At 38.8% G+C, this 27,279-nt stretch overlaps 1 long non-coding RNA gene across 1 annotated transcript in view; it reads right to left on the reverse strand.

Annotated features, from left to right (window-relative positions):
• Window positions 1-2,054: 2,054 nt before the first annotated feature.
• Window positions 2,055-27,279, reverse strand: part of LOC124962127 (uncharacterized) — a 29,034-nt gene continuing 3,809 nt past the window's right edge. Inside the window, exons 2-3 of the long non-coding RNA XR_007104428.1 lie at window positions 24,481-24,522; window positions 2,055-6,876 (exon numbers count right to left, since the gene is read on the reverse strand). This is a non-coding gene — a long non-coding RNA (uncharacterized LOC124962127). The remainder of the gene's footprint in view (window positions 6,877-24,480; window positions 24,523-27,279) is intronic.

The following is a 27,279-nucleotide window of genomic DNA, read 5'->3' on the forward strand; positions in this document are numbered from 1 at the left end:
TTTCTATTTCATTGGAGTGTAGATGTTCAAAGTAGCTTCTGATTATCATCTGTATTTCAGTGGTGATGATATTTCCTTTTTCATCGTGAATTTTAATAATTTGGGTTTTCTTTTTTTTTTAGTTTGGCTAAGGGTTAGTCAATTTTGTTTATTTTTTCAAAGAACCAACTTTTTTTTCATCAATTAAAAAATTTTTTGTTTCATTAATTTTGGCTTTGATTTTTATTTCCTCTCTTCTACTGCTTTTGGTGCTAGTTTATTCTTCTTTTTCTAGGGCTTTGAGATGTAAAGTTAGGTTATTTATTTGGTGATTTTTCTGCTCTTTCAATGCATGAGCTCAATGCAAAGAACTTTCCTCTTAGAACTGCCTTCATAGTGTCCAGAGATTCTGAATATGTTGTTTCACTATCCTCATTTACCTCTAAGTATTTTTTAAATTTCATCCCTGAGTTCTTCAGCTATTCATTGGTCAATAAATAGTATATTATTTAGTCTTCAGGTGTTAGAGTAGCTTCTATTTTTTATTTTATCATTAATTTCTAATTTCATTCCATTATGATCTGATAGAATGCAAGGTATTATCCCTTTTTTGTATTTGCTAAGAGTTGCTTTGTGGACTAAGATGTGGTCTATTTTAGAGAAGGATTCATGTCCTGCTGAGAAGAAAGTATATTCAGTCATTGATGAATGAACTATTCTATATGTGTCTGTTAAGTTTAAATTATTAATTATATTGTTTAGTTCTATGTCTTTAGTTTTTGATTTGAAGATCTATTGATTGGTGAAAGAGGTATGTTGAAGTCACCCAGTATTATTGTGTTGTGATCCACTTGATTCTTGAGATTGTGAAGGGTTTGTTTTATCTATGGAGATGCTCCATTGTTTGTAGCTTAAATATTTAATATTGTTATGTCTTGATGTATATAGTTCCCTGAAGCAGTAAGAAATGGCCTTCTTGTCCCTTCTGATTAATTTTGACTTGAAATCCACTTTATCAGATGTGAGGATAGAAATCCCTGCTCATTTATAAGATCCATGTGAATGGTATGTTATTTGCTATCTATTTGCCTTTAGTCTGTGGATGTCTTTGCCTATGAGGTGTCAGAGACAGCATATTGTTGGCTTTTTCTTTTCTTTTTTTTTTTTTTTTTTTTAATTTTTTTTAGTTGTTGATGGACTTCATTTACTTCTATGTGGTGCTGAGAATTGAACCCAGTGCTTCACACATGCCAGGCAAATACTCTACCACTGAGCCACAAACCCAGCCCGGGGTCTTATTTTTTTCAGAATTTCTCTTTGTTGAAATGATCTTTTGCTTCCTGCATTTGTTTTTAACTGCTTATTAGAGCAATCATTCATAGTCTGCATTTGCTTTCTTATCTCATCCTTTGCTTCTCAAATCATTTTAATTATGTACATTCTGAACTCCTTTTCTGACATTTCTACCGTGCTGTCATTGGATTCTATTGATATAGCATCTAGGTTTGTTTGGGACACTTTCTTTCCTTGTTTTTCCATGTCATTCATATATCTTCCCCTCTAGCAGTGTGGATCCAAGGTATTGAGGTTTCTCCCCTATAGGCTTATAGTGTCCCTGCAGGTTTCCAATACCTCACCTTAAAGTGGGAGAGCAATATTAGCAGCACACAATACAAACAATATGCATCCTTAACCCAAACAGCCCCTACTAAGATATTTACCATATTGTCTTAATAAACAGAGATGATGAGTTCGATGATCATCTATAGCATAAACAATAGGTTGCAATAAGGTCCACAATTTCTAATGGTGGACAAAGAGGACAGGCAGGGGTGTAGGATATAAGGTTAATGAGATAAAAAGTGAGTATATAGAGGTGCTAGATCATAGGAAGAGTGAAGGTGGAATCAAAAGAAATTGGTTGTTAGCATGAGAAAAGAGAGAAAGAGTCTCCAAGGAAATAGAGAAGAGGAAAATAGAGAAAGTGAGAAAAATAATTTAAAAAATAGAAAAGTAGGATTAATAGTAATACTACTAATAAAAAATTTCTACAATAAAACTATAATGTACTATTCAAACCTCCTAGTCTTCAGTAGCCTGATGCATGAGAGGTACTTGATAATGCTGTGTCCCAGGAAGGGAGCTGCCCGGACTTAGGATGGTGGCGTCCGGGTGGGGACTACTCCATAACAGCAGGCAGAGACGAAACCACATGTTGGTAGATGGGGAACAACAGCGTGGTGCAGACTGCAGCTAGGCCTGGGCGGCACTGGAGTTGTGCACAGGCAATGGCCAGGCCTGGGCTGCTGCCCAGGGTCTTATTTTTTAATCCAGCCTCCCAGTCTGTCTTTTGATTGAGTTTAGGTCATTTACATTCAATGTTATTATTGAGAAATGATTTATTCCCTATCATTTTGAATTATTTCTGGTTTTTCATTTGTAATAGCTTCTTTTTTGATTAACTATACTTCTAGTGTAGTTCCTCCTTTTGCTGAATTTCGTCTTTTTTTTATTTCTTCATGAACTATTTTGTTGAAAAGGTTTGATAATGCAGGCTTTTTGGTTGTGAATTCTTTTAAATTTGTCTTTTTCGTTGTGAATTCTTGTAACTTTTGTTTATAATGGAAGTTTCTTATTTTATCATCAAATCTGAAGTTAGTTTTGCAGGGTATAGTATTCTTGACTGGCATCCATTTTCTTTCAGAGCTTGGTATGTATTATTCCAGGACCTCCTAGCCTTAAGGGGCTGGGTTGAAAAATCAGCTGAGATCCTAATTGTTTTCCCTAGACATTTGCTGTTCTTTTCAGTCACCTTGGATCTGAATTTCCTTACCTTAAAGAATGAGGTCACCTTCCCTTCCAGGTTACTCTACCATTTCTTGCCTGATCCGAGTACTATGAAATTCTGGTGCTCCAAGAAACCATATTTTCTGAAATGGAAAATTACAAGATGCTTGCTTTTTCTGCCTCCTTTGCAGTCACATGACCCTGACTCTGCCAATCAGACATGTCCACTACAGACTGGTTTTGTTTTGCTTTGCTTTGTGTTTGGGAGAAGAGACTCTTATAATTTTCTTATATTTTTATTGTGGTAAAATATACATTACATGAAGTTTATCATTCTAACCATTTCTTTTAAATTTAAGATAAATATTGTTGCTAATAAGTGTGGTAAAATGAATTGTTTTGTTACTTTGAGATGTCTCACAGTGCTGCCCAGTTTGCCTCAAATTCTTGAACTCAAATGATGACCCTGCTTCAGCCTCTGGATTAACCAAGACTGTAGGCAAGCACCAGCATACCTGGCTGAATGAGTTCTTCTTTCCTTTGTCTCTCTTTCCCTCCATTCTTCCTTCTTTCTCTCTTTTTTAATTGAAGACTACGGATCTAACTGGAGGCAAGCAATGCAAGGAAGCAGGGCCCCAAAGTCCATTCTATCAAGGGTGCTGGTGATACGAGCATGACAGCCATTTCCAGAGGCACAAGTAGACACGTTCCCAATGGCAGCTCAGTGTCCAGTGTGATGACCTCGGAACTGTGGCATTTGGGTTCAGAGATTTGGATGTCATTTCTGTCTGGCTCTACAGTAATTTTAGAAATTATGTGTTGCCTATAATCTTTTAATACTTTTCTGTTCTGCCTAATTGAGTGAGAATAAGATTTTGTTAATTATAACAGTGAATCTTCACTGATTCAGGAACTAATGCCACACAAACTTGGAGTCCTGGGAGCCATGTTTCTCGATACTTGGAGAGGACTCCCCTGATTAGTAGATGTGCTGCTGAGGTCAACATGAGGACTTGCCTGTGAACAAAGTCACAAAAGAGGATGACAGCTGGAAGTTGTAGAGAAAAAGCTATGGCGCTGGAATCCCCAAATCCAATTGTGCCTCAAGTCCAAGTTTTTCCATAAGGTAAGGGCCTTTTTCAGATTTCACTGACTAAACCAGTTTCTGAAACACATTTCCAAAAGGCACATTTTTTCCCAGCCATGGTGCAGGATTTTTATATTTGGCTAATTCGTGGCACACAGATGTGACGAAGATGCTGCCATGTTTTATGCATCCAGAGGACTTCAGCTGTGTCTTCCTCTCTCCAGGAAGCACAAGCATTAGAATTAGCAGGTACTAACATGTCTGTAATTAATCTTTGCCAGAGTTCTACCATAATAATTATTTCTTCAAGAAACATACTGGCTCAAAGAGAAGGCAGATTTTTAAGGTAGTAATATTTATTTCCAAATTGACCAAATGGAATCAATTTACATTTTCACTAGTCAATAAACTTTTCATGAATGAAAGTTTATTTCTCTATATCATCCACAAAATCGGGTATCACATTGAGTAGATACTTATAAATTTTATAGCTTTGTAAAAGGCTATCTTATTTCTTTGATTACTATTTAGGTTGATCAATTTGTGATTTTGTTGTTTGTAATCCTTGATCAATTGTTTGTTACTCAAAATTTTTGTGATTTGTCTACCAATAAAATATGCTATAGAAACTTTCAACCCCTACAAAATTTATCCTACATTCAGTACAACGTACAAAGCATGTAGGAATATTTGGGTTTTTATCATTTTCTACTATAATGTATGAATCAGTCAGAGAACTTATTTGCTACTGTAAAGCATGGATACTATGTTCAAAGGATCAAACAGGCTGGTAGAATCAAAAGAACAAAGAGACAAAGAAAATAACTATAATTAAAAGCACTTTTCACAGGTCAAAAGTGTGTGCTCACTAATGTTTTGCTAAGCAGATGGTATTAATGAGATGCTTGCTCATTAGGATTGGTCTCTTCATTATTCCTTTGATATAAATGGCTCAGTGAATGTGAGGTGCTCACCCAAATGATGAAATGCAATAATTAACATGGTACCTGTCTCTCTCTTCCTACAAAAACTCAATGGAGTCAATAAAGGAAAATGCATAAAATTAGAGAATAAGAAGCAGTCTTAACATTTACCTCACCATTATTTATAGTCATGAAACATTGGAAATTCCCAGTAATATAATAAATGAAGAATTAATTAAAGAAATTAATTAAAGAAATATATTTCTAGTAAAATAATTATTCCCAAAACTATTAAAACCATGAGAAAATGTTCATGTCAATTTTTTAAAAAGTTAGTTGTATATGCACTAAAATATCAATTATGTTAAATGTGCATGAGTATAAATATATGCATAGTCTAGTAGGAAATATGGTAAAATATTACTTTTCTAACAAAATAAAAACACCAGCATCAACTAGTAAGATGTCCTAAAATATTAAAGATTCAATTTATAAAAACAATTTATACATAACTATCAAATGAAACAAGGAACTCAGTCTAAACCATATTTTTAAATAAAAAGTTACAAAGACTTTCTGTCCAACATTTATAAAGCGGAACAGATGTCATCAGGAAAAATGTGAGGAAAGGTTCTTGAAAGGATGATTTATGACTCAGAGAGGGAATAAATGACCAATGGGAGCCATTCTGGATTCACAAAGAATTTAAATTACTTCATTTTTTTATAGGGGTACCAACTAAATTGATGGACCACAATACTGTAGACATAGAAGAATCTGAATTTCAATCATCCTAGATAACTTCATTGAAAGCATGGTAAAATGTGGGCTGATAATCACACAGTTTATTTTCATAATTGGTTGAACAGCCTTGTCAAGGATGTAAATAAATTCATTAATGTCAACTTACATTGGGGCTCGATGCAGTATTCTGTCTTCATCATATTATGGAGACTTGAAGGATAACTGATGTCCTAATAAAAAGATATACTAAGAGTATGAGTAGATGACAAAAAGTTAGGTGGAATAGCAAATTTATGGGATAATAAAGTATCAACCCAAAATGAATTTAATATCACCAAACCACAGTTAAATTTACATGAAAGCTATGCAGATAACCAGTCAAGAGGGAACAACAAAACAGAACAATAAGATAATGTCATGTAACTCTTAAAAACGGATAAAATTTAAAAGACTTAAAATAAGTTGTACTGGAGAAAAAAATGGAGAACTAGAACTCCATACATTATACTGAGAATATAATTTGGTACAATCACTTTGGAAAATCACTGGCAGGATGTAGTAAGCCAGGTACGTGTTTACCCCACAACCCAGCAACTCCACCCTGAGTGTATAACCAACAGCTATGAGGGCTTACATTTTCTAAAGGACTTGTACTAGAATAGTCAAGGCGCTTTATTTGAAGACGCCTATGAAAATAAATGATGGTATAATATATACTTTGGCTTATTCCAGAGCAATTTTTAAAAGGGCTTCTGCCTCATTTAACAACGTAAAAGAATCTCACAAATGCAAATGTGAGGACTGGAATTGCACTATTCCATGTATATGAAGTTCAAAACAGGTAAAATTAATCCATTTTGATAGAACTTAGAAGAGTGGTTACATTTTGGGGAGGGGTTGACTGTAAGGAGGATGACATCATCTTTTGGGATGCTGAAAAAAATTCTCCGTGTGGATGGGCTGGTGTTTAGATGGGTGCTGACGTATGTAAAAATGCATTGAGCTGTACACTTCTTCAGATCAGCAGTTGTCACTGTAGGTACGTTCCTCCTCAGCGAGAGTTCATATAGAGTTATATGTGTAACAGAAAAAGTAAAGAACTGAACTTGGATTCAAATAAGCCATTCTATAGACTGGAGAAAAACCCATACTTCCATAAAAATCTTAGTGGGCTTTCGTTGTCTACACACACAACGTGAGTTAATGGCAGGGTAAAAGCTGATGAGTTCCTGGTATTCACAGACGTGTGGTGTCCATAATAAACAACGCTGCCAGGCCTCCTCTGCAACGTTCAGACCACACCCGGGCACTGCAGACATTTCCTTCTGCAGAGCTTTAACATCACGAGTTGAGAGGCTGCCAGAGAAAAATAACCATATGTTGAACATCTGAGGAAGGTCTAAAAGAGCCAGTGCGGTGCAGCCTGGGAGAGGAAAAGAGAGGGGGGAAGAGAGAGAGAGAGAGAGAGACTCAAAAAAGAACCTGATGTATCCTACATACACTCTGAAAGCTGAAGTGGAACTATAGATGAAAGCATCAAGTCTGTTGAAGTTATTCTAACATAAGGAAGCATTTTCTAAATAGTAGAGCTTCCAACAAATGGTTCCACAAGGTTGTGAGTTGGTTAGACAATGACCGGACTTGTGCCTTTGTACATAAAGAAGGCACCTGTTTCAGCTGATGGGCTAAATAAGATGTCTTCTAAGATCCTGTTAATTCTGTGATTACTTTATCCCCCCAGGCAGCATTAGTTTATGTATCAGGAGAACTTGGCAGGAACAAAGGAAATCTATGAGCAGCTTATTTTGTGTAGAAAGTCACCAAGTCTGCCTTTCAACTCACAGGAGAGACGGCACATCAGTGAGCTCAGTCATCACCCTGCATTCGTTTCTGAGAAGGGCTCTCCAAGGTGCACCAGACACATTTCCCAGGACAATGAAATAGAAGGGGAGTCTCTTTTCTGATTTCCCATAATTTAAACTATAACTATCTTTAAATAAATTATTTTCTCTCATTTTATGAGTTTCTCCATCTATATCCCATAATGAGGGTGATAACAGTCAAAGGGAGAAAAATCAGTTCTATTGCTCTTCTTCTATTTGAGCAGAATGTACACCAGTATCATTGGAGCCTTTTAGATGTCACTAGCAACATACGAATGAATCTATTTTCCCCAACCTCCATTAGCATTGGATTTGGTCATGGTAGCTAATTTTTGCTAATTTAACTAATAGTAGGCTCAGAGTTGTTTCAACTAATATTTCTTTAATAATGAGGCTAGACACTTAAAGAATTGAAAGACTAGGGGATAAAAGCACTGAGCAAGTCCCTAGTATCCAATCTGCCTCTGTTGAACCAGACTGTTCACTGCCCTGGGACGATTTCCTCTGTTCTCACAAGCTAAGTGGTTCCAAGGATGGAACTCAGGCAGCCAAAACCATCTTTTCTTGGCTTTAGGTCACATTTCCCTGTGGTCCTACTGTTTTCTCATTATCCTGCTATAATTTGTCTCAGGAACTGTTTGACTATCCAAGGTTATGGTAGCAAATTTTATACATAGATCCACTCCAATAACGAGCTCATAGAACGCTGGTGTGCCCGTGTATCTCAGTGAGTACATTGCTGCCAACCAAATGGTTAATGGGGTCACCTCCATGTGATGGTATTTGAGAGGGTATTTATTTTTCTTTTGCAAACTTGTACTTCTGAGTTTTTCCAGTGGCGAACCTGGAGTACTCTTAAGAATTTAAAAACTATCTTATTGGAAACAATGACAGGTGGGAGCAATATGAATAGAAAAAAGGTTAAAAGATTCTATCTCCAAACTATATCCCTCTGTTCTTAATTAAAAAAAAAAAAAAAAAAGAAAGAAAGAAAGACTCCAGAATAGACTCCACTGACACAAAAACTGTTAGAAGTCAGAGGTCAACCTGAAGTCAAAAGTGCAAATATGGAATTCCACAAAGACTTGGCGGGGTCACCGTAGAGGCATCTGCTTCTCTAAGCCAGGAGAGGAAGTCAAGGAAGGACATCCACGGGCCCGCTTGAAACACCATGAATACTGAATTTTACGCAAACCTTTTTTTCTTTTTTCTATTACCAGGAATTCTGGGTCATCAAAGAAGGCACCTGGAGAACCCACAAGAACTTTGACCTCCTTCTATGCTTCTTAATGGTTCTTATATTTTCATATATAATTGAAGTTATAAATGGAAAAAAGTCATCCACAAATGGTCAGTGGGTTACCCTCCCAATTCTAAGAAGTAACATAAGCAAGATCCAACCAATGTTGCTTCTTCCCCTATCAGTCCATTGAATTGTATCTTTCTGTGAAACACTGAATGTACAGACCCTCCCCATTTCCTTAATCCTTCCTCATCCACTTGCTATGGACACGGACAATTCCAATGAGTCTTTGTTCAACAATTGCAGAACCATCGCTTTTTACTAATGCACACAGGGACACGATACGAGGGTGTACCTCTTTTAAAAACTAGAGCTAAAATTACTTTTAACAGTAATTACTGAAGTAAAAATGACATCTCAATTTAAAGTTCAAAATGTACATTTAAAATATCCTGAGTGCTTTTTATAAAACCATTTAACCTTAGATGTAGCACAAATTATTTTTGAAGGAAAACAGTAGATGGTCAGAGAGGGAAAACCTGACCCCTCTTAGAAAATTATACATAGAGGTTAAAGACTTGGAAACTTAAATAAAAGCTTTAAAAGAAATCTAATTAATAATATTGCACGGAGATAATCTTTAAAAATAATTGAGTTGAGTTTTCAAAATTTATTGATGTTGTAAAGTTTATCAGAATGGCCCTGGAATATGACCCTTAGAGCCATTTTGTTCCACATGTATCAGGTCCCAGGCCTCAAGACATAAAAGATGAAAGGAAGGAACATGCTGACCTATTGGGAAGGTTAGGTGGTGAAGTCTTATAAGAAGAGAGGAGGTTCAACAGAGAAAGACGGCTATAAAGCCAGGGCTTCCCCAGAGAAGAAGCTGCATAGGAAGAGACATGAGTCTTGGCTGAGCAGAGCAGAGTGGGGAGTGTGTGCCCGTGGCAAAGACAAAGTCAGCCCAGCAAGGTACAAGGGCAAAATCCAGAGACAGCTGCTGACTGTGTGATGCAGGCGGCCTCAAGGAAAGCCATCCAGCCTGCAGCCAAAAGGGTATGGCTGGGCCCACACCCATATGGACTTTGCCTCTCCTGAAACCTCAGAAGCACAAGGACAGATATAAGTCAGCTGAACCGGTCCAGTCCAGCTCTGGAGGGTGGAGTGAGGAAGAGTCAGGTGTGCAGAGATACAGGATAACCCAGGGCACCCTGGCTTCCTGCAACCAAAACACAGGGGCAAAATCAGGGGCTGCTTGATCATTAAATGATCCAAACAAAAGAAGATAAGAAGGATTGCATGTAATTTGGATCCTGGAACTTCCTCCTCGTAATAAAGAAGCTTTTGCAGTAAAATCTACTGACAAAGATGAGCTCTTTCTCCCTTCTGCATCATTATCTGCATGAGGACACAGCGCACCACCTCACAGGGGGCCTGACTAACAGGAGAGCAGATGTCCACCTGCTGAATGGAAGGAGGGGAAGTCTGTCTCCACAGGAGTGAAAGGGGTGAACTTCAAATCTCAGGTGGTCTTTCTAGAAGCAAGTTCCCTTGGATGTCTCTCAAGAGTGGTGGTTGCCCTAAAGAAGCAATATTAGGAAAACTTGCCAAGAAACCTGTGCAGGTAACCTTCCTCTCTGGTGGCAGTGACCTCTTTGGTGGTGTTCAGACCACACCTATGTGTTCCAGTCCCCTAACAAGACAAGCCTGACATTATTCATCACATTTTAATTTTCAAACCTGTTCTTAAGTATAGCCTCTCTTTAAACAAAGTTACAAAGGAGCCTTGGATATTACATACTTCCTTCGATTCTGGCCATATTAGCAAGCTGGCAAGAAATGTGGCCAGTGGAAACCCCTTACGACAGGGCTCTCCTGCTTCTTTCCTCTGAGTTGTTCCTGTTTGTTGCACCATCACTGAGGAATCAAGCCTTCAAGCAGCTCCGGACCAGAATTAGAATGGAAAATTCACTTTCCCTCTAGACCAGGATGGCCATAATGGACCCAGCCAAAGGAAGAGCCTAAAAACACAATCGGCTTTTGTAAACGCTCCCCTGCATAAAACAGTTCCCCAGTTTCTTATCACTCTAAGGATCAAATCCAAACTCCATGTCATGACCTTGAAACCCTTCAATGATCTGATCCCACCCTGCTTCCAGTCTCCTCTGCCACTTCTCCTCTCTTTCTATCCAAACAAGCAAGGACTGAAATGTACCATTATCCAGAAGGTGCCTCTAATGATATTCCTCTTAATTTGCTAATTTTTTAAAAGTCTGGTGGGCTAGGATTGTGGATCAGTGATAGAGCGCTTACCTATCGTGAGAGGCACCGAGTTCGATTCTCAGCACTGCATATAAATAAATTAAAAGATAAATAAATAAATAAAGGTTCATCAACAACTAAAAAAAATTTTTTTAAAGTTTGCTTTGTTCCAAAAAGATTTAACATACTTTTAATCACTATTCAATCAACATAATCAATAAAACATAGACACATAGTTATTTTGAATAGCCTAGAGTAAGAGTTACTCTTCCAGTCTTGGTTTATGATTACTCCATGGAGTACATTGCTATACCTTATGAATCCTGCACCTGTTGTCCTTAACATCTGAGGTTTACAGGAGAGGGACTCGACAGAGCTAAGACCTAGAGAATACATGTAAACATTTCCAAAAATATCACTGTGCAAAGTATCTGTCCTTGAAAACCAGGCTCCCTCCATAGTGGAATGTCTCATGCTATTTTAACACAGCCCTGCTCTTTCTCTACTAAGAGGCCTCTGGTCTGTAGGATAGGTTTCCTTTGTTTTGTTTTGAATTTCAGCATTTGCAGTCAGTGCCCTGCTCGTAATAGGGTCTTCGAACAGGATCACTGCCCATCTTACTGACTAACTGCTGCATACTCTCATGCCCACCAATAGAAAAATCTGCTATTTCAGCATTCCAAGTGAGAGTGTAGAAAACACAAACTCCAGGACCTTACTTGTCAGCTCGTCACGTGACCTCAGTACAGCTTCAAATGCATCATGGTGATTACTGTCAGGTACAATGGCACATGCCTATAATCCCAGCAGCTTTGGAGGCTGAGGCAGGAGGATCACAAGTTCAAAGCCAGCCTCAGCAACTTAGTGAGGCCCAAAGCAACTTAGCTGATACCCTCTCTCAAAATAAAAGAGGAAAGAAGCTGGGGATATAGCTGTGAAAACGTGCCCCAGGGTTCAATCCCTGGTAACAACAACAACAACAAAATTGTGATTGTTAAAGGAAATGACAATAACATATCAAAGAAGTAACAGCACTCCTGTGTTCCAGCAGTACTGATTACAACAGCTGAGATATGAAATCAGCCTAGACGCCCATCAACAGATGAATGAAAACAGAAAATGTGAAATGATATTTGTAAGGTTGTAGTTATGCCAGTTATCCTAAGCTGATCATTACAAATTGTACACATGTATTGAAATATTACACTGTACCCTATAAATATGTACAATTATTATATCAATTAAAATAAAAATATATTTTTAAAAAAGGAAGAAGAAAATAAACTATTGTTCAATAACTCAAAAAAATGGGTACACAATGTAGTATTCTACCATTTTGAAGAATGAAATCCTATCATACATAGCAAGGTGGATGGAACTAGAAGACACAAATACAAATGTCACATGTTCTCTCATGTGAAAGTTTAAAAAACAAAGTCCATCTGAAGGAAGAATAGTAGTTATCACAGGCTCAGAAGAGTTGGAAGTAGAGGATTGCTAAAGGAAGGATGGATAATAGGTATCAAAACACAGCTAGATGGAAGGAATAAGTTTGAGTGTTCTGCAGAGAAATAAAGTGAGTATAGTTTAGCATAACCAGTTATATAGCTTATGAAGATGTAGAAGACAAGAGCTTGAAGGCTCCAAACATAAAGTAATGATAAGAAGCAAATGCTATTTACTCCAATTTGAGCATTGCATGTGTTGAAATATCACTCTGTACCCCATAAATACGTACAATCATTACATGTTTATCCAAAAGGCAAAGGTGGTTGTTGCCTAGAGACCTAATGACCTGGACTGCCCAGCTCCTCCTGGTGGTCGGGAGAGGAGCCTCACCATTTGGGAGATGCACATCAGTGAGCGTCTATCCCCACCACCTTCCAGACTTGCTAAGTGCACAGACACCTCTGTTTGCCAGATGGTTAGAAGCGTGGGAAGTGGTGGTTGGAGCAGGCTCCCCACAGTTCAGATGAGTAAGCTTTCTCTCTGGGCTCAGAAGCATATCTCGGCTCTTTGAGAGACGGGCTCTTTTCAACCTCTGGGTCATTTCCTCTGAAACCACCAGTGTGTAGAAGTACAGTCATGCATCACTTAACCACAACAGTAAGTTCTGAGAACTGTGTTGTTAGACAATTTCACAACTGTGCAGATCTCATAGCATGTACTTCCACAAACCTAAATGGTATAGCTTACAACACGCCTAAGCAGTATGTTCTACATCATTGTGGACGGGATCTGTCACTGACCAAAACTTCATGACGTGGTGCATGACTATGCTGGTAAAATGACAGTTGTCTGAGTATCTGTTGGCCCCTTCGCCTTTGCCTTAAACCAGCTGGTTCACCCTCCACCCACCATACTGCTGGAAACCAACTACAGAAAGCTGCTGCTCACCAATCGCTTTTGGTCTACTGATTTTGATGCCATGTGGTGATCCTCCCCGTCACGCCTGTCCCCCACCCCCAGGCCTCCATGCCTTTGACTTAACCTTCCATTCCTTTTCCTCTTGGCCCCAAGATCTCACCACTGAGTTTAATCCCCTCCCATGACCTGTGGTCTTCTCTAGGGCATGGTTGAGTGATCCCCCACTCTGTTTTCCCCTCCTGATCTATTTGAGCAATTTATTCTGGTCTCTAGGCCACAGTGAGTGACCTTGAGAAGAAATCAGACTTTAGGACTTCAACAAAAGATGTAAGTTGCCAACTCCATCCACCCTAAAAGCCAAATCACCGGTCCTTCCTCTTTCCCATCTTCCTATACCTTGTCTCTTCTATACCCAATATCAACAAGTTGGTTTTTTTTTTTGTTTTTTTGTTTTTTTGGTACCAGGGATTGAACCAAGGGGTGCTTAACCACTAAGCCACATATCAGTCCATTTTGTTTGTTTAGAGACAGAGTCTGGCTAAGTTGCTCAGGGCCTCTCTAGGTTGCTGAGACTGACTTCGAACTTGCAATTGCCAACCCTCCATTTTTTTTTTTTTTTTGATACCAGAAATTGAACCCAGGGGTGCTTAGCCACTGAACCACATCCCAGACCTTCTTCTGTTTAGAGACAGGGTCTCGCTGAGTCACTTAGGGCCTTGCTAAGTTGCTGAAGCTGGCTTTGAACTTGCGATTCTCCCAAGTTAGTGGGATGACAGGTGTACGCCCCCAACACCTGGCCTGCCTCAACATCTTAAAGTCAAAATTGTCTTTCCTCTAAAACCACTTCTCTTCTAGATGATTTCTCTTATTCTGGTTTTAGAATGAAAGAAACGATCTAGTTTGCCAAGCTCAATGGCCTCATTTTTACTTCTTTAACTGAAAGACTTGACACAAGCTGCTCCATTGGCCTGGAACGTCCTAACCTTCCTTCAAAGCTGGCTTACGTGTCCCTTAGTTCCCACCACAGGTATATCCATTCACCTTCCCAGTGACTGATTAGGTCAAGTTTCCATGCTCTTTATTGCACTTGTTATCACTAAAACGTAAATATTTACTTGAGTGATTACGTACCGGGTGCGGTAAACATACGTCATCTAGCATAGTAGCCACGAGCTTTGAGAATTTTCCAGGTAGCCCATCCAAACTCAGATGTAAGTATAAAATACACACCGCATTTTGAAGACAGCACCATAAAAACAATGCACAAGACATCCATAAGTTTGGTGTTGATTAAATATTAACATTTTAGCTAAATTGAATTAAATGACATAAATTGTTCAAATTTAATTTTGCCTGCTTCTTTTTTGACTTTGCGAGTGTAGCTACTATAAGATGTTGAGTTACAACATGCGCTCAGGTCTCCTGGACCACATTGCTGTAGACCTGAAGCTCTCAGAGGTCAAGGTCTAGGTCATTGTATTCATGGCTATATTCCCAACTCCAATAACACAGTGTCTGTCACATAGTGACTGGATTAATGAATATATTTTTAAGGAATAAGTTTTTCTGGGTAATTGAGATTTCAATCTAAGGTTTTCTTTTTGGAAATAGAGGAAGCAGAGATAAATGACTGTACCTATGGAGTGTAGTAACTCACCTCTCAGACTCTCACGTCCCTCCTCGCCTCGGGCACCAGAGCTTCTCACCCTTGTAGAGGCGGTTGTGAGATAAAGTCTAAATTGTCAGGCTGGCCCAGTGTGTCACCGGCTTAAATTGGTAGCATATTCTTCTGAAAGTACTTAACAACTAGATTCATCTTTCAAATTACGGATAGACTATTGAAGCAGAAACTAATAACGAAAAGCATCTACATCCCAGAAAGGATTTAAAGGCTCTTTATTTGATCTAAGCCACAGTCACAATATGATTTCATGGGTCATATCTCATTTGCTTATCTCAATTCTTAGTATCAGGGAATAATTCTCCACTTAATCTGAATTCATCACAGGACAAAAGATTTAACACCAACGTGAAAAAGACCAGAATGTCTGAAAAGCCCAAGGGTGGGTGGCCGAGGCCTCTCACACATTCATGAGGACCTCTCCATGAAGTGACTCAGCGACTCCAGCTATCTGTATTGCATTACACTAAGATCCCCGTGGTTGGCATTAATAGTACGTTGTCAGAGGAGAGAAGCAGCCAAGCTGTCCTGTGATCCCTGGACATTAATCCAGCAAGAGAAGCACTGGTTAGTCACAGACAAGAGCACGGGATTAGAAGCTGTGCGGCCAGATGGATCAGGTGACAACTGGAAGAGAGTGGCTGAGAGCTGAGATGCTGCAGAGCAAACCAGCGTCAAGACGCAACACAACACACCCCTTTATGAGGCGTCACACTGTCACTACCTGGCAATAGTACTGCCGTTCCCAGTGACAACAGGAATAAAAAATGCCACTTTAATAAAGTTCACACAGCCTGAGATGCTGCAACTCTCCCTTTCTTCCCTTGTCTTTCAAAATCCAGAGAGCTGAGAGACAACCAGACGGTTTGTCCCCAGAGGTGACACAGTCAGGCTCAAGCTTTCTCAAGAACACAGAAATAGTACTGGACTAGAAATGAGAAGCTGGAATTCCTCTCTCTCCTGTCAGGTATTAATTTCAGAATCATTGACACAACATGTGTTAAGTCAGTTGTTGTCCCAAGTGTTGTCTTGGGACTCTGCTTACAGCCAATTACTTAAGCAGCAACCTGTGACTCAGTACTCAGCTTCCCTAGAGCCGTCACTCTGTCCGGTTCAGGGAATTAGAAAGTCACGAAACCCAAAAGGACATTTGAGGCTTCATGAGACCTTGCCAACACTATGTCCACCTCACCCACCTACTCAATAAGGACAGGCACAAATTTAGAGTAAAATTGGGATAATTTGATTAAATTTAAAAGAAAAAATAGGGCATCTGGAAAAGACACAGGAGACAATGGCTCTGAACTGGAACAGTTTGAGTAACAGAACTGATAACAACAGCATTGTATCAGAACCCATATGATAAATATCAATAAGCGCACACTAAAATTTAAAATATGAATAAATTAAGGAAAAGAGAAAGCTATTCCTTATAGAAGAATTCCAATTAATGAAAGAAGATGAAACAGGGAAATAGAAAATCCACCATTAAAACACAATGATGGTATTTATATTAGACCAGATCCACAGAGGATGCCACAATTAAAGGACACAAGTTGGAAGAAAAACAAGATGTTTGCAAGGTCTCAAAATACATCCCCCAAGATATTTATAAATTGCAAAGGGGAAATAGTAGCTTTACAAAATAGAAATCCAGCAGATACTGCCTTAACCAAATTGTTACTGGTAACAAAAGGTATCGACATCATCAACCCCTTATTTCATGCACTAAGAAGGGCACTGCTTTTACTCTTTATATATTCTTGCCAAAAATACACAACTTCAGCCTTCTCATGTGAAAAAAAAAAAAAATCGGACAGACCAAATAGGGACAATCTACAAAATACTGACAAGTACTCTTTAAAAGTATCAAGGTCATAAGAATCAAGGAAAGACTGAGAAACTTCCACAGAGAGAGGGGCCTAAAGAGATCCCACAAATAAATTAGATATGGGCTCCAGAATTGAACTGTAGAACAGAAACTGAACGGCAATGAAAAACCAGCAAAATCCAAATAGAATCAATAATTTGGTTAGTAATACCACACTGATGTTAATTTTTAAATTTTGACATTTGTACTATATAATGTCTTTTGTATTGTATAATAACTTGTATAAGATATTAACAGTTGCAGAAATTAGGTAGAGTATACAGAAACTTTATATAATTGTAAATTTTATGTAAATAAAACCTGATTTCAAATTAAAATAGAAATTTATTAAAAGTCTAAAGGAAGGTTGAAATCTAAAACCAAATGTGACAGAAGATACCAGAAATGTCAAAGACCAACATATCAAACTACATTAAATTTCAAAACTTCAAATGCCATAAACCTTGAAGACAAAATAATAAAATATGAAGACAGAAAAAATATATACAGCAAAAACAAAAGCTTAGGGACTATTTAATATCCTTAGATAGAGAAAGATTATTTATACAAATTAATGTAATTGTTAAAATACTAAAAATAAAACCCACTAAATTGAAAATGAATACTGATAAGCCAGAAACTCAAATAAAAAAACAAGAGCCCAAAATATGGAACTAATAATCATTCTTAATTGTGATTAAAGAAAAGCAATTAAAACATTACTGTGGTATCACTTTCATCTAACAATCTTTAAAATAGCAGCAATAATAATACAAAGCAGGGGCTGGGGAGATAGCTCAGTTGGTAGAGGGCCTGCCTCACAAGCACAAGCCCCTGGGTTCGAGCCCCAGCACCACAAAAAAAAAAAAAAAAAATACAAAGCAATGATGAGCACCAAGAAGAAAAACTGGTCTTCATAAATTTCAGTATCAACACTGCCTTTTCGATTTGTGTAACTGACGATCTGCAAGGAGAACAAACCAGAATACAAATCAATGTGCTGCTTTCTTCATTGAGAAAGTCTTCCATGAGCAAAATCTCGGGCAAACTAAATGGCATGTTCAGAGGCATCACGGATTTACATTCTGGCACAAGCTCCTAATCTCCTTAGGAACTAGTAACAGTTTGCAAACAGACACAGGTCCATATACCATGTTTGAGTAGCGATGTTGTCATAGGGAGCCCACTGGAGAGTCTTGAGCCAAGAGGTTTGATATGCCTTACATTTTAACAGAATCATTCTGATTTATGCCTCAAACACTGTATAATGGACTGAAGTTGGGCCCAGTGGAGATGTAAAGCGATGGGATTCTACTCATGTTTTGAAATCTGACAGGTCGAATGAGTAGGAGAAAAGTCAGGGATACAGCAAAGTTTTGGTCATCACAACTGGAAGGATGGATAGAGTGCCATTAACTGAAATGGAAAGACTTAGAGAAGATTTGGGGAGAAAGATTAGGAGGTAAGTTTTGAATATGCTAAGTCTGAAATGCCAAGTAGATACCTAAGAGGAGACATTAAGTGGACAACTGACTTAAGGGTCTGGAGTTCGGAGATCATCTAACAATTTTTCTACCCTCCAGCCTCTTTAGATTAGACATGTACACATACCAGAGTTATTTCTTGCAGTAATTTATGCTGTGGAAAAAAGAACCAGTGTTGGATGGAAATTACACAGTCACTTCACACTGGTTATTTCTTTTAATCCTCATAATGTGGCCAACGGTTAAATACTTTTATCCCCTATTATAAGGTAAAGAAACCAAGGCTTAGGAAGCCAAATATCTTGCTCAAGTTCCCATAGCCAGGAAGCAGGAGAATGCAGATTTAAAAACAAATCCATTTGCCTCCAACACCCTGCTCTGGAGAAAGTCTTGATTTGATTTTCAAATGTCAATCTTCCTAAGGACATGGTCACAGAAACTCTGGTCCATGTGGGCAGTGTGGGTGTGTCAGAACGGAGATATTTCCCAGCTCCATAGTTCAAAATTTCCATAAAAATTATTGTGAAATTGCAATGACTTTGGGAATTTTTCATCTTTTTTCTTCTGAAAAAATCTCAGTTGGAAGGAACCAGTTTCCGATACAGGAAAGGGATTATGTGCTTCTGGGCAATGAATAGTTTCCCTTTTTCCACTCCAGTTCCAATCCAAGGACCTTTAACATGAACATTAAAAAACAATCCAATGATATTATTACCACTATGTCCCTAAACACACAAACATCCCCAATCTTATCATAATGCAAAGACTACAAAAAAATGAAGACAGCAACTGGATACAATGGCGCACACCTGAAATCCCTGTGACTTTGGAGACTGAGGCAGAAGGATCACAAGTTCAAAGCTAGCCTCAGCAAAAGTGAGCCACACCCCCAGCTCTATTTTGTGTTTTATTTAGAGACAGGGTCGAATGCCCCTGAGTTCAATCCCCAGTACCAAAAAATTAAAAATTAAAATTAAAAATTTAAAAAAAATGAAGACAGCACATACATGAATAAAAATCACACAACTGCTTCAGGCGCATTCATGAAGACCACTGTCCCCCTATTATCTCCTTTGCCTCCACCACCCTCTCACCAAGTATACCTAACTGACAGTTTCACTGTTCTTCCCAGTGCAGGAAAGTATCAGAAGGTTCCTGCTGAGCTACCAGCTGGAGAAGTGTCACAGGCCACTAAACTCCAAAATGAGCTGTCTCTGTAACAAAAGATCCCTTTCCCTTGCAACAACTTCAAGAGATCACACACTGAGGCCCCTGTTGCTTCCTTTGTATTCCAGTTTGATTAAACTGGGAATTGTTCTGTGCTCAGGGCTGTTGAGAACACCAGGTGGTCGATCCTAGACATAAAGGGTTATGTAGATCCTTTATTAGAAACAGGCATCCCCATTGTATGGCTTATAATATTTGAACACGCTCACTAGGAGCATCTCAGACAGCTTCACGGGTATATACAAGAGAGAGACAATCAATAAATCCTATCCCAACTCTTCATGGCCAGCAGTTGCTGCTGGTGGTTAAACATAGTCTAGGCACTAGCTAAAAATGAAACAAGTTTTTTTTAAAAAACCATCAACTGAAGAAATCTCTCTGCTTCTATAGGGATTTGTGTGATTAGAGGGGACCCACCCAGATAATCTCCCTGTTTTAAGATCAACTGTGCCTACACAGCAGGATCATGGGAGTGATCTTTCATGCTATTCACAGGTTCTAGGATTAGGGTAGAACATCTTTGGAGCCATTTTAGAAATCCTGCCTAGCACAGTGGCAGATACTATTCCAAGTGTTTTACATTTAATAGTTCATCAGTCTTTACAACAACCTTATGAACTTGCCTGTAAGGCGGGTTCTGTTACCTTCCCCAGTTTATAGATGAAGCACAGAGTTATTAACTTATTTGCCCAGGTCTCCCAGGTATCATGACAGGGCCTGAATCTCGATTCAGAAAGCCTGATTTCAGACCTTAATCTCTTATCCACTTTTCTACATTGCTACTCAATTAACTATTTCTGGAATTAACAAATATAAAAATAATTGCATTTAGTATGAGAGCAGAAGACAATCTAAGGATGAATAAGTTCCTTGATTTGTATGGAAAATGTTATGCATTGATCTGTGAAGGGAGTCCACAGAATCTCTAAGATATAGGTCTCAAAGAACTGCATATACTTAAGAGTCTTTTACAGCAAAATTCCCCCCCTTTTCAGACTCAGCTATGAGTGAGCAACAACTCTAAAATGTGGAATTGTAAACATTTGAGGGTAATATAGAAGTGATCCGGCTCTCTTAGGCTCCTTTATAATGCGAGGCAGCAACGTTGTAAACAGTCCCTGCCCCTCAATCACTTTCCTCCAAAGCAAGACAGCCCAGGACCCAGAGAGAATATGGACAGTCTTATAGGACAAGACCCATATGCTAATTTGGATTCTAGGAAAGGACAGTGACAAGAAAACTCAAAAGAGTCAAAAATTAGAGATGAAACAGTGTAAGAAAGGAGAATGTTTAAAACCTGAAGTTATTTTTCATATCAGAAAAGTACCTAACTTTCTGTTGGCTCGGTAGGTGGGTCTTATTGTCGCCTTATTACTCAACCAGGGTGAAGTAGAAATAGCACCAAATTTGAGGTCAGAAGACAAGTTCCAGTCCTAGCTCTGTTTCTTATGTGATCTTAAACAAGTTAATTGATTTCCTGAAGCTTACCCATCGGACCTGTGAAACAGAAGAAGTAATCGCCACCTCATATTTCACATGCTATTATTGTATCAGGTAACCAACAGACTGGTGGCAAGAAGACACAGGGCATGCACAGGCACCTTACAAGGAAGTCACTTCTCCCAGCATGAAGATCTAAGAGGAACACTAGCTTAGGAAGAAAGATCCAGAAAGATCATTTGTTTGGCCTCTGCTGAGCAAGCATTTTGCAAAGTAAAATACAATTAAGGAGTAAAAAGTAGTATCAATATCATCTTTGGAGGGAGACATGGAGGCAAAGAAAAATCATTTATACAAGTAGAAGAACTGAAAGCCCAATTTGGATATTCGTACCCTCAGTACAGTGCTTTCAGCCAAACTAAAAATATATTCAGAGAAAAGATGATCAACAGGTTAAGAGAAGAAATTATGCTCCTTGACTAAAGCTTTCATCAAATTAGGTGAAATGCCAAAACGTTCATCCTCTCAAATCTCTACAGCTAAACTGTCAGATGTGAGTCTAAAATCATGTAGCATAGATTATCCTTAAGACATGTATCTGTCATATCTAAAACTAAAAGAGAGGAAAATATCTCCTATAAACAATGTCTCTTATGCAGCTTGATTTTAACCTTTGAGAGCCTGAGCAGAGGACACAGTCAGGCCTGGTCAGACTCCTGAGCTATAGAAGTGTGACAGAATGGATGGGTGTGGTTTTAAGCCAAGAAATTTGTGGCAATTTTTATGCAGCAGTTTGTCTAAACACTTGTTTTTTTCATGTAATAACCAAAAAACTTAAAGAAAGTCCCCTTTGGAGCATATGAACAATGACTGCAATCCATCAGTTTCTGGGAAACTGAACATTGCCAACCAGCAAATTCTAGAAACCTGATGGGTAGGAGCATGTGGCTGGAAGGTGAGCAACCCCAAGTTTTCCAGTAACCTCCCATCACTAGCGATAGGAATGCAGTAACTGCCTGTCAATTCAGTTGATCAGCCATGCAAAGAGTAAGCTTGTAGACTTCAGTCAATCAGCCATGCAAAGAGTGAGCTTGTAGACCATCTTAACTGTGTGATACAAATACTCAAAACACAGTCCAAGAAGAATCTGGACCAGCAAGCAAAGTGGCTCTCAACAGGGGGACTACTTAGAGTTGACCTAGACAGGGCTTTGACAGTATGCTACATGTTGAACTTCATGAGAAATGGTACCTACTTGTGTGTGCAGGCACATGTGACACACAGTAACCACCTCAAGAGAAGAGGCTGTGCCTGAACACTTTCTCATACTACAATGCCAGGTGTTATTGATATGAGCGTTAGTGACATTAGCACCACGTGTATGACCCCTTGGAATGATGCGGTCAAATTTCAACAAATATCTTTAATTCACTTAGCTATTTTACCTAACATTTTACACACCCAAATATTTGTGCATATGATTTAAAGCAGTTTAAGAGATAAGCTAAATCGGAGGAGTTTAAAGTGGGCAGGGAAGAAAACCAAAATAAAAGTTGCCGATTTGCACTACGTGAAAGTATGGAGGACTTAATGCAGAAAGGCTTGTGTTTACCTTTGAGGGAGACTAGAATATAGGGTAAAGGGAACATGCTCTGGAATACCTTGGGGTCAGATGGAGCTGGGTTCAAATTCTGTCTTTACAACTGAAAAGCAGTGTAACCTAAGGGCAAGTTCTTCCTGACTGAGACCGTTTCTCCCCAGTAAAATGATGATCATCAGGAATGAGGGTAGTTGTGGAAATTTCCTGAGAGAATGCACATGGTAGTCATGCACAAGGCCAAGCAGAGTTGGGACTCAGCCTATTTAAACTCTTTCAGATCACGATGCCTTCTCTCTTTCTGCGTCCCACCACCTGCGACACTGACAAGGAATCTGATCTTCCAAATGGTGATAAGAGTATATCTATATTATTTGTTGGAAGAAAAAGAAGAAAAGAAAATACTTCCCTGTATAGATAAGTGCCATGAGAATGGCAGTAACAGATGATTTAAAACCCAGCTTCACCACTGACTGACTGGGTGACCTTCAACAAGCTTATCACCTCCTTGCCCTACTGCAACTCCCAGAGAGCACTCGGCACAAAGCTGACCTGGGGGTAGAAAATGGCCTACTCCTGCAATGGCAGGAGGTCTCCTGGGTGGTCTCCGACTCCCAGACTCACACCCATCCACAACGGTCCTGCCAACCACCTCCAGTCACACTGCAAGAAGACAAGCCTGATTTTCCTTCTCTTCTGCCCCAATCCTCCAAATCTGCTATCAGTCATAAGAAATGAGTGGAAATCGTCAGCATGGACTCCAATGCCTTTCACATGCCACCCCACGAGACAGCTCATCTTTTCCCGTCCCAGGTACCAGGCATTACATGGTATTCTGGAAGGGATGCTCACTGCATCAGAAAATCCTTTGGCAGATTATGATGTCTCTGAACCAGATCCCTAGTCTTAATTTAGAGAGAACTTGATATGGGAACTCAAAAGATTCTAGTAAGTCATAAAATGCATACTTGTGAAAGTTCTCAAGATTTCCCAAGTTAGTACCTAGAAATTCTCTTACACTAATTGTATGTACATTATGGAACAAATCTTTTAATATGTAAACATTTTAACATTCCTTTTTAATGTCAGATCTTTTGAATGCTGACCTCAACAAGGTACACAGTATACAATATTGTTTGTGATTTTATTAGCCCCCATTTCTCCACAAGGAATATGTTCCAAGACCCCCTGTACATGTCCAGAACTGCATGTAGTACCAAATCCTCTAGATAATGACTCTTTCCTATACACACAGAACTATGATATTGCTGAATGTATCAATTAGGAACAGTAAGAGACCAGTAACAATTTACCATAGATCTTAGCAACTTCAATATACAATTTTTTCCTTTCCTTACTAAGAACTTTCACCTTTTCACTTAAAGGAAGCAATTTATACCTTTTCTTTGACAAATGTGAATTGCCAGCATCACTACTGTTACATTTTGGGTTGTTGGGGGGAGGGGGTCGTTATTACATAAGATAAGAGTTACTTGAACTCAAAAACTGATCCTGCAACAGTTAATCTGATAACTAAGAAAGCTACTAAATGACTGTCAGGCAGGTAATGTATACAGCATGGATACATTGGACAAAGGGATGATTCATGACTCAAGCAGGAAAGAGTGGGCTGGTGTAAGATTTTATCATGCCACTCAGAACAGTACATCATCTAAACTTAGGAATTGTTTATTTCTGAAATTCTCCATTTAATATTTCTGGGTCATGATTGATCATGGATAACTGAAACCACAGAAAGTAAAATTTCATCTTAGGGGGGAACTAATATATCTTATTTAGAATGGCTACCCTGTCCCTGATTAAGGCCATTGAAAAGCAAAATCATTATTGAAAATGTACTTTCCAAGAAATAAACACTTTGTTTATGAGGCAAAAGATGACTAACCTGCTATTGAACTTCCTCTTTGTTACCAGTGAAAACTTGGGTCTAAAAAAAAAAAAAAAAATTACTTAGCATTCTGTCAAGTAGGGCTTAGCATGGAAACTGAATAATCCATTTGTGGGAATTAATGTTAATATCTAATATATCAAATGGTTCACTGAAACTATTTGTGTTACTTAATAGAAACTTCAGGGGGGGTAAAAAGAATGAGTACAGGTTGTTCTAAGCTACAAAGTCACCGAAAGCTCAGAAGATGCTAATCCCATTCACAGAATATTAACTAACACAAACCTTGCTGGAACTATATTTAGTACAGTGGTGAGACAACACAGTCCCCCGCTAACGCTCAGGAATTTTCCCTTCGACCTCAGCCTCGGCAACATAAAGCCTACGCCAACAGCGAGAAGGACCTCTCCCTCCACCTGAACAATCTGTCAGGAAATAATATTGCGAACCTCAGAAGTGACATTTTGCTCCTTCTCCATGTGGCACAGAGCCACTTCACACCTGCTAGAGAAAACAGTTTTCCTGTAAACAACATTTTTCAAGGGAAGATTAGAAATTGACTCCAAAGCAAGTGTAAATAGCACCCATCAGCCACAATTATTGTACCCCCAATTGACTCACAGGTTTTAAGCACAAGAAGATAACAAAAATAGTGTTCCAAGGGGAGAGAGGAAGCAAAATGGGCACATGGGTTAGTATAATAAAGTCTCTTTCTCCATATGCTATTCTTATAATTAACTCTGCTGGGGGATTCCATTTTTAATTAACATGTTCAAAGATTTTTTTTAAGATAGAAAAAATAAATGCTTTACTAAATATCCAATTCTGTATATGAGTTTCACTCATGTACATTAAGCTCCAGGAAGGTAAGAATTTGCCTGTGTTGTTCACTGCTACATCCCCAGCCTGGAGCCTGTCTGGTACCAGAAAGGAGTTCCACAAATATTGTGGGCTAATTCATTCATCAGATGTGGATTGAGTGCCTACTATGTACAGGCCACATAATAGGGCCCAGAAATAGGAAGAGTGACTTTCAAACCCTAGAGGATACTCCTCCCAGCTCCAAATCCACATTTCTGAATACCTGCTTGAAATATCCAATAGGCTTCTCAAACTTAATATAACCAAAATTGATTTTTTTTTATCTTTTTGTTCCAACTACCCACCCACCTCTTGCACCATGTTATTCCTACCCTTGCTAGGAGAAAAGAACTGCCCCCCACAACTTCCAATCACCTGATGCAAATAGGTGGTTTGCATACCACAATTCAGAATAATGGGTTACCTGTTGACCTTGAACGCACTGATAGGAAGGAATCTTCAGAGAGACCCTTAAGGGATTAGGACCAAACTTAACACATTTCCTATGACCCTTCCTGATTAGCCCTGGAACGCTCCTTCTCATTCTCTCCTGGCTAATTCTGCTGTCCTTGGGTCTCAGCTTAGGAGTAACTTTTGCTAACAAGCCTTTCCTGACTCTTACAAGTCTGTCCACTGCTCCTTATGTGTATGTCTGGGTTAGGAATCTTACATCGTCTATTGTCTAGTTTGTGCACTCAGTCCTAATTGATATACCAAAAGATGGATAAGAGAGAGGAAAAGAAGGAGACAAAGAAAAAAAAAATATTGTCAAAGATAATAAAAGATCCGGGGATGTAGATTAGATATGAAGAGACCAAGGGACCACCACCAAGTGGTTATTTGAGAACTTAAAAAAGAGAACATCAAAAGAGACCATTTACTTAGCAATTAGATAGCTCTAAAAGGAGTAAAAGAAAGAAAACTAGATTCACATACATTCATTATATTTAAAGAGATATTTTTGCTTTATTACCTATAAAATCTTCAATACTCATAAAACCCTTTCACATTACTAAACTAACCAGAGAATCAAGTAGTAACATATTCCAGCTGTCCTGGCCAGGAAGACCAGAGGTACCTACCCCAGCCTCTAGAAGGAGAAGGTAAAATTATTTGGCATGACTATTCTCAGCAGGATTCCCCTCAGCATAACCAGGATAATATATTCTCAATAATAATGAAAGATTTCCACAGAAAGAAAAAGAAAAGAAGGAAGAAGAAGAGAGGGAGGAGGGAAGGAAGGAGAAAGCATCCAGGGAGCAACACAATGAGGTTAATACTAACCCAGACATACACATAAGGAGCAATGGACAGACTTGTAAGAGTCAGGAAAGGCTTGTTAGCAAAAGTTACTCCTAAGCTGAGACCCAAGGACAGCAGAATTAGCCAGGAGAGAATGAGAAGGAGCATTCCAGGGCTAATCAGGAAGGGCCATAGGAAATGTGTTAAGTTTGGTCCTAATCCCTTAAGGGTCTCTCTGAAGATTCCTTCCCATCAGTGTGTTCAAGGTCAACAGGTAACCCATTATTCTGAATTGTGGTATTTAATTTGACTTGTAATTTGAAACACTGGTCATCATCCAATAGCCACTAACTGGATTTTCCAGTGGCTGTTTGGTCCCAGATAATACTCAGTTCCCAGAGTAAGATCCATTACTATTATAACATTTGGTATCATTTGCCAAGGCCTACCAGTGAACACAAAAGAGAAAGCTCTAAAATCCTCCTAATCATTCATTTGGGCATGGACATTTAGTCCTGTATATATATCACCAACTCAGACCACAATGGGGTTTTGTGGCAGGCCCCACAGACTCCCTGTAAATCACTAATGCCAAGGGAAGCATCTGAAATTATCTAGATTTTAGAGTAAAAATCTTGCTTGTGGTTGTCTAACATAGAACTGAAATATCATGAAGGTAAGAAAAAGTTCCTT

This window comes from Sciurus carolinensis, chromosome 12, assembly GCF_902686445.1.
Source record: "Sciurus carolinensis chromosome 12, mSciCar1.2, whole genome shotgun sequence".
Lineage (NCBI taxonomy): Eukaryota > Metazoa > Chordata > Mammalia > Rodentia > Sciuridae > Sciurus > Sciurus carolinensis.